The following is a 9497-nucleotide window of genomic DNA, read 5'->3' on the forward strand; positions in this document are numbered from 1 at the left end:
ATTTTTTAAACATAAAATGCAAACCTAAACAAGTGGTTTTGAACATTAGGTATACTGAAGGTGGCTTCCAAATATTTAAGGTATTTGCCTTAACAGAACTTATATCCATGAAATTAATGTGCTTGTATTTTTATTTTCATCCCTAACCAAGGGATCACTATTGTTCTTCTCCACTTTGGTCACAGTTACTTTCTTTTCATCAGTTTTGTACCAAAGATGAGAAATAAGCTAATTAAATGGCTTTGAGGACATTAATAAAAATAATCCTCAGAACAAAGTAATTTTAAGAGCTGCTCATCTAAATTATTCAGTTACATGGGAATAAAAATTTATCTTAGTTTTTTGGTGGTCTTTAATCACATGTAGCCTAGCTGAAGATGAACTTCGAGTGTGAGTACTCATCTATGAGGGAAGCAAAACACCCCTGAATGGTTTTCAAGTTCAACTTTCATGCTTTTTAACAGAGCTTGTTGTATTTTACATGATCAAAGGAAGGTTGAATTTCTATGTCTAGTCACTTTACTTGTCACTGAGTGACCACTATCCAACTGTTAATTTCCTGGCAATGCTGTGATAAAACATTCTATCCTATATTCACTGCCCACATCAGGGAAAAACATATTTTTTAAGATATTATTGTCACCTTCTGCAAATTTCCAGGGAATTTTACTGTTGGAGGCATACTTTTATGGGCTTATCAACATAGTTTTTATATAGCTGGAATAGTTAAACCTTAAAAAATAGAGAATAAATTATTCCTAAACCAGCAATAACAATGTGTAATTTTCAAAAGATATAATTTATATTAATATTATAAAAAGCTATAATTTATATTAGCACAAAATATTTTGCTAACTGTATATATTAACATTTGTATGAAGCTATATATATGCATATATTAAAACAGTATTCATAATGTATGTGTATATGTGCTTGGGTATACATATTTGAGCATGTGTGTGTACATATGAAAGCATGCATGTATATGTGTGTGCCTATAAAATACAGCTAACAAATGAGAAAAAATAACTTGAGGTGTGGGCATAGTGGTTCATGCCTGTAATTCCGGCACTTTGGGAAGCTAAGGTGGGAGGGTCACTTGAGGTCAGGAGTTTGAGACAACCTACGCAACATAGCATGACTCTATCCACAAAAAAGTTTTTTAAAGAAATTACATGCACATCGTGGTACAAGACTGTAGTCCCAGCTACTTGGGAGGTTGAGAAGGGAAGATTGCTTGAGCCTAGGAGTTGAAGGCTGCACTGAACTATGATTGCACCACTGCAATACAGCCTGGGTGACAGAGTGAGATCCCATATTAAATAATAATAATACTAAGGAGAAAACTAAGATTCTATATTGTGTTTCATTGAAAAAATTAAAAAAAACAAAAGTATGAAGTAGTCGTGTTTAAGAAAATCCTCTATCTTTAATATAATTGCAAATCCCATGTACATGCTATCAGATTCCCAACAGATTTCCCTGTGGAACTTAAAGAACAAATTCTCTCATATAATAAAGACTAGCGCCTTCTAAAACACTGTGTAGATTTTGTTGCATTATTTAAAATGCTAAAATCTACATGTTGCTGGATTTGCAACCTGAGGCCAAACACAACCCAATTTATGTTAAGCAGACCCATCCTTGTAAGATTTGAAAACCTCTGGGAAAACAATTGCATTTGGAATTCTTGCTTCTGCTGACTGACATGGTTAGGAGTGTGTTCAGTTTTTTTGCAACAATTATGGTGCATATTATTATAATTGCCTTGTTTGTAGATATTCAGTGGCAGAACAGGGAGTGAAGTGTGGCATTCATTTGAATCTGCCTATGGATTTGAGTGTGTGTGTCCCCCTAGATTTGTATGTTGGAACCTAATCTTCAAGGTATTAGGAGGTGGAAAATTTGGGAGGTAATGACATCATCAAGGTGAAGCCCTTGTGAATGGGATTAGTGCCTTATTAAAAAATACCCCTGAGGCCAGGTGCAGTGGCTCAAACTTGTAATCCTAGCACTTTGGGAGGCTGTGGTGGGTGGATCACAAGGTCAGGAGTTCGAGGTCAGCCTGGCCAAGCTGGTGAAACCCTGTCTTTACTAAAAATACAAAAATGAGCTGGTTGAAGTGGTGGGCACCTGTAATCCCAGCTACTAGGAAGGCAGAGGCAGGAGAACGGCTTGAACGTGGGAGGTGGAGGTTGCAGTGAGCCAAGTTTATGCCACTGCACTCTAGCCTGGGCAACAGAGCAAGACTCGGTCTCAAAAAAATAATAATAAATAATAAATAAATAAATAATTAAAAACACCCCAAGAGCTCCCTTGCCCCTTTCACCATGTGAGGATACAGTGGGAAGACACTATCTATAACTAGGAAGTGACTCCTTAGCAGATACTGAATTTGTCATGCATTAATATTCAATTTCTGGCCATGAGAACCGTGAGCAATGAATGTCTGTTGTTTATAAACCACACAGTTTATGGTGTTTTTGTTATAGCAGCCTGAAGGGACTGACGTGCAGGGTCGGTCTATGTCAACTAGAGGACATACCTCTCAGAATTTCAGCTTTTAAAAACCATAGCAAAGGATAAAAAGACCCATAAAATTTAGTGATTCTAGAAAGTGTTCTGGGAATCTTACCTAGAAAGTCAGCATAAAGCCTGTTCCTTCATTTGTCCCACTAAATTTATATACCATTACAATCACTTTAGGATTAGAGTGGATCTGTTGTCTTTAGCTAAAACAAGAACAGAAAACAGTCTTCTGAAGGTGAATGCAAAGATCAAAACTTGTCCAAAAGAGTGCCGACGGTTCCAGAAGGTGCAGTAATGAAAAGAGTAAGGTGAATACACAGGGATTAAATATCGATGGCTCACATGGGAGTGATTAGTACCAACACTAGGAAGCATGAAAACTGTTTGTATGAGAGAAATGCAATGACCAAACAGTGGGGAAAAGAGAGATTATTTGTCAAGTAGTGCCGGGATACTAGGAAAAAGCACAATTTCACATCTCAAAAATTAACTTCCAGAGAGATCTTAAGAAGAGATCTTGTGTCTTCCCATTTATTTGCTGGTATAGTCTCACAATGATATGACCAGTTATACTCACAGGAAAAAATAATATTGGACCATTGTAAATTGACATTAAGTAACTACTATTTTCATCTCTTCTGCATGGACTAGTTGTTGCTTTTGGGAGAAAAAGAAAAGCAAATGAAAAAGATACATCTTGCACAAAATAAAACCTTAAAATATTTAGAAACAGAATGTAGAAGAATACATTGATAACATCAAGTTAAATTTATATATTAAAAATATACAGTTAATATATATTTCTATATAAATGTGTACATAGATATATATATTACGCATACACACACACACACACACACACACACACACACACACACACACATATATATATATATATATATATATTTATATTTTAAGAGACAGGGTCTGGCTCTGTTGCCCAGACTGGAGTGCAGTAGCAAAGTCACAGCTCACTGCAGCCTCTACTTCATGGGCTGAAGTGAGCCTCCTGCCTCAGCCTCCCCAGTAGCTGGGACTACAGGCATAAACCATCATGCCCAGCCAAATACTTCATAAAGAATAAAAATAAATATAAAATAAGTAAAGAAAATGATTAAGTTTTCATATTAAAACTTTAAATTCTATTCATTAACAGCTGATATTTGCAACAAAGATTTAGGCTTCCATATGTCCCAGTTTGTTCAGAAATAATAGTATATCCTTTCACTTTCAAATATGTTTATTTTGGGGTATAAATAGTTTGACTAGCCTAGGCATAAACATCAAAGGATAAATATCTGAAATACATTAAACACTTCAAAACTGTATTTTAAAGAACGATAAAATAGTATTTGAGTTTTAATGCTACATTTCAAAGACAATAAAATATTTATGACCAATAAACAAAATATAATCAACCTCACCTGTAACTTGAAAAATAAAAACTAAACTGTAAAACCTTACCATTTTACATCTGTGAGATTGCACATATTTAGAAATCTGACGATAGGTGTGAAACCTCTCTTGAAGACAGCAGAATCTCACATACTGTGAGTCAGAGTGTGTTTTGTTGTGATGTCTTTGTGGAACAATTTGGTATTATCTGAAAAGTAAAGTATACATCCTAAACCCATTCTTTCGCCTTCTGGCTATGTTTCCTAAAGAGACATGTAGAATTATGTTCTTATGAACATTGTTGATGATAGCTGTAAAATGGTTAGAACTCACCTTGTAACCACCTGAGAGGTTCTTCCTGTCCATTGTATAAAGACCATGAATTTGTAGTAGAGAAAGAGTTTAATAGACACAAGTCTTCCCATGCCACGTGGGAGATGGAGTTCTGTGCAAATCATCTTATTCAAAGTTCCTAGGTTAGGATTTTTCAAGGGCAGTTTGGGGGAGTGGATGGGGGTTGCTAGGTAACAAATGCTTGCTGCTGATTGGTTGGAATGGAGATGAAATCATAGGGGGTTGAAGCTGTCCTCCTGTTGGGCCAAATTGCTTCTGGGTGGGGCCACAGAAGTGGGGTTGTTGGTCCAGGTGGAGCCATGGGTGTCTGGCATGCGAAAAACCTGGAAAGATATCTCAAAAGACCAATCTGCAATAGTGTTTAATTTGCAGGAGTAATTGGGTATGTTGCATATCTTACAACCTCTGGAATAACGGCTGACAATCCTTTATGTCTGCAGGCCTCAAGCTCCTCTCCACTCCCCAGGCTGATGGCCTCCCATCAGCTTTACAAAAGTGGGTTTGGGGCAATGCCTATTATCATTTAAACTGTAGCCTAAACATCTTCCAAAGTTAATTTGGCCCAATAGCCCAGGAATAATTAAGGGAAAGTCAACCTGGGGATTGGGTTAACTTAGCTTACTGTTATAATTTTCTCACTGATAACAACTTTTGCAAAGGCAGGTACAATGCACCTGTTAATAGGTGGGACATTAACAATAACTAAACTATGTGTAAATAGGGGAAACCTATGATATGCTGTCATCCTAAAAGTAAGCATGAAGTATAGCAATACAATAAAGAGAAATGAAGCATAACTCCACCTATAAGTCTGCATGTGTCTCATAGACAAAGCTTATGGAGAAAATCAAGTTCCACAAGAGGGTATGTAATGTGACCCCAATCATATGCTGTTAAAACCACTCAAAAATTATGCAATGAATGTACATCTGTGGAGCACAATTGTGTACAAATTTATGGAATGGTAGGCACATAATTCTGTGGCATGTTGTATGTGGGCTGAAAGTATCTTGCTATGGCTGATATAGCAAATTGCCAAAAACTTGATGTCTTATAACAACAAAAATTTATTATCTTACAGTTCTGAAAGTCCAGAGTCCTCAGTGAATGTCGCTGGGCTGAAATCAAGGTGTTGGAAGAACTGGGTTCTCTCTGTAAGGGAGAATCTGTTTCCTTGCACGTTCCAGCTTCTAGAAGTTGCTGCCCTTCTTCTTTCCATGGTGCCTTCTAATGTCATCAAAGGCATCAACATTGGGTTGATTCTTCCTCTGACACCTTTTTATAATTTTAAGGATCATATGGAACCCACCTAGGTAATTCAGGATAATCTCTTTAAGTTTAGCCTTTCAACTTACATCTGCAACTATAATTCCCTTCATCATGGGATATAACATATACTCAAGTTCCAGATAAAATGATGTGAACATCTTTGGGGACCGTTTTTCTGCCTAAGACAGTGCACTATTCTGTTCTCATGCTGCTAATAAAGACATACCTGAGGCTGGGTAATTTATAAAGGACAGAGGTTTAATGGACTTACAGTTCAGCATGGCTGCGGAGACCTCATAATCATGATGGAAAGCAAAGGAGAAGCAAAGGCACGCCTTATATGTGCCAGGCAAGAGAGTGTGTGTAGGGGAACTGCCCTTTATAAAACCATCAGATCTCATGAGACTTATTCACTATCATGACAACAGCATGGGAAAAACCTGCCCCCATGATTCACTTATCTCCCATTGGATTCCTCCCACTACGTGTGGGAATTGTGGGAGCTACAATTCAAGATGAGATTTGGGTGGGGACATGGTCAAACCATATCAGACTTGGACTGTGATGAGAGGTACTCTTGATCACAGGCTTTGTCATAACAAATTATATTTCCTTCATCTTATAAATATTTGACAAAGTATTTTTAAAAATAAAGAAGATAATATATATTTTGTTAATTTCTGTTTATGGCAAGGTAGAGAGATCACTGTTTACAGTAGTAATAGGAAGTTTATTTTCAATAAAATATACAAGAAATAACTCTAATCTCAATGGGATTATTGTTCACTTGGATGTAGTATAGGTGGTGGTGGTGGTGTGTGTGATGTTTGCTCTGGAAGCTTAAGAATTTTCTTCTTTATTCCTGATTTAATGAAGTTTCACAAAATTATGCCAACTGGATTGATTTGCTTCTTTTTTTGAACTTTTTTTTTGAAAAATTGGGGACTTAATTTTTATTTTTTATTTTTTTAATATATATTTTATTGCATTTTAGATTTTGGGATACATGTGAAGAACATGCAAGATTGTTGCATAGGTACACACATGGCAGTGTGATTTGCTGCCTTCCTCACCTTCACCTATATCTGGCATTTCTCCCCATGTTATCTCTCCCCAACTCCCCACCCCATGCTGTTCCTCCCCTACTTTCCCCCAACAGACGCCAGTGCGTGATGCTCCCCTCCCTGTGCCCATGTGTTCTCATTGTTCAACACCCGCCTATGAGTGAGAACATGCGGTGTTTGATTTTCTGTTCTTGTGTCAGTTTGCTGACAATGATGGTTTCCAGGTTCATCCACGTCCCTACAAAGGACACGAACTCATTATTTTTTATGGCTGCATAGTAAAATTTGCACAGTTTCAATTGAGCACTCTTGGTAGATTGTCTTTCCCCAGTTATGAGAAATGGCAAACTATTATTTCCTTTGATACTGTATATCATTTTTAATTTTTGCTAAAAATGGTGTTCAAAATTCTGGATATAAATACCATGTCTACTAAAATGTATTATATATTTTTTTCACATGAACGTATATTATATTTAAAGTATATCTTTTATATAAAATATAAAAGTATAATATATAAAATATATAAGTATAATATATCAAATATATATCATAGCTAATATATGTAAGGTGCATATATAGATAATGCATAAAGTATATGGAGCATTAAAAATGTGTATATACACACACACAACATGTATGTTTATATGTTTGGGGACAATTCCTCAGCTAAATTTGTGAGATTATTAAAGTTTTCTATTACTCAGTACAACCTATTCTACAGTACCCTTGTTGAAATTTTATTTTCACATGGTTAAAACACACACACACACACACACACACACACACACAATCAACAACAGAAGGAAATGAATTCTCCCCTAGAGCCTCTTGAATTTCTGTGGACACCATGATGTTAGCCCAATGAGACCTATTTCTGACTTCTGGCTCCTATATCTATAAAGAAAGAAATCTGTATTGTTTTAAGCCATGAGGCTCACAGTAACTTTTTACAGCAGCAATAAAACAACCTAACACAATTACCAATGCTGTATAAAAAATAATATTGTATAGCACTTTAAGGGAAAATGATAGGGATATCAATATAAATTTGCCAACAATAGTTACTTTTATAATAGAAAACATTAATAATAAAATAAATGCAAAAGATTAAGAACAAAGTTAAATGCTGGATTCCTGTATTAAATTAAAATAGATTCCAAATTAAAATCTATTTGAAGCTTCCCTTGACAAACTGTATTTCATGAACATAGCTTTTGTTACATCCAATTTAACACTCTAAATGAATATGCACCATAATGTATCAAGATTTTTTAAATTCTAATGGCTTCAAATCATAGTCACAATCAATAGATTTTTTTGGTATCACATATGCATTTTTAAAAATCAGTGTGCATTTATGCAAGTATTTGAAGACTGTGCATTTGGTTGTTATACCTGAAGTCTGTCCCTCCTGGTGCCTTTGTTCTGTGTGCATTTCACGATAATTTGGCATGACAGCCTATGATTTGTCTTGTAATTGTTTCTGCGGGATTGTGTCAAAGCCTATGGGAGCATGTGAGTTTGCATCTGATGGGGGCTGGGGACACTAAATGTGAGGTCACTTTAAATTAATTCGGCCAGAAGTGGTGGCTCGTATCTGTAATCCCAGCACTTTGGGAGGCTGAGATAGGTGGATCATCTGGGGTCAGGAGTTCAAGATCGGCCTGGCCAACATGGAGAAACCCTATCTCTACTAAAAATACAAAAATTCGCTGAGCATGGTGGCACATGCCTGTAATCCCAGCTACTCAGGTGGCTTAGGTAGGAGAATTGCTTGAACTCAGGAGATGGAGGTTGCAGTGAGCTGAGATCATGCCACTGCACTCCAGCCAGGGCAAAAGAGTGAGGCCCTGTCTCAAAAAAAAAAATTAAATTAAAATTAATTTATATGTTAAAATTCTAGGACCACAGAGGACTTGTCTATTCAGGCTAAAAATGCATTACCTGGTGGTTATGAGCTTTCAAGGGTAGATTATTTATCCCTTCTGTTGAGAGCCAAGATTGCATATAGGCAATTTTCTTTGCTATCTTTGAGAGAGGGAACATTTCTAATTCACCCTTCCCTGAGGTTGAAATGCTTTAGAGTTCCACGTTTGTGGGAGTTTTATATTAGATGTGCTACATTGACTAAGTGTGGGACTTTATTTTCTTTCCCTTGCACTTCACAAGGCTATGAAAACGAAAGCTCAATTTCCCCAAATTGGAGCATTGTGCATTAGTTGAGTGCTAGTTTTTCTGATTTAAAAGATTTAGCCTGCTAATTGTTTTTTAAATTTTTTGCAGTCTATGAATTAAAGATTTGTTGTTCATTCCAAAACTTGTGTTTGCTTTCATTAGGTTGGCATATATGAGAATGCTAACAAAGAGAATTCCTAAAGAAAACAAAATGTATTTTAAAACATTATTGATTGAAACAAATTCCCTTTTTTCTCACTCTGTCTAGATGTAAGCATTTTAAAAACATGTATAATTGATGTGTATGTGTGTGTTTGTGTGTGTTATTAAAAATAATTTTGGGACTGGGTGAGGTTGCTCATGCCTGTAATCCCACCACTTTGGGTGGCTGAGGAGGGTGGATCACCTGACCAACATGGCAGAACCTCATCTACTAAAAATACAAAAATTAGCTGAGCATGGTGGCGGGCACCTGTAGTCCCAGCTACTTGGGAGGCTGAGGCAGGAGAATCGCTTGAACCTGGGAGGCAGAGATTGCAGTGAGCCGAGATCATGCCATTGCACTCCAGCCTGGGTGACAGAGTGAGACTCTGTCTCAAAAAATAATAATAATGATAATAATTTTTGTACTTAATACTTATTAAAAATGGCAAGAAAGCCTTTATTCAAGGCTGTTGCAAGAGGGATCAAGACTATTTTAATAGGGGA

The 9497-nt window shown here is 36.4% G+C and overlaps 1 non-coding gene across 1 annotated transcript; it reads left to right on the plus strand.

Annotated features, from left to right (window-relative positions):
• The first annotated feature begins 3052 nt into the window (after positions 1-3052).
• On the plus strand, positions 3053-3186 carry LOC119469416. The gene has a single exon (XR_005198213.1). It is a non-coding gene; the product is annotated as a small nucleolar RNA SNORA20 (small nucleolar RNA).
• Positions 3187-9497: the final 6311 nt, after the last annotated feature.

Source organism: Cebus imitator, unplaced genomic scaffold, assembly GCF_001604975.1.
Source record: "Cebus imitator isolate Cc_AM_T3 unplaced genomic scaffold, Cebus_imitator-1.0 Scaffold649, whole genome shotgun sequence".
Taxonomy (NCBI): domain Eukaryota; kingdom Metazoa; phylum Chordata; class Mammalia; order Primates; family Cebidae; genus Cebus; species Cebus imitator.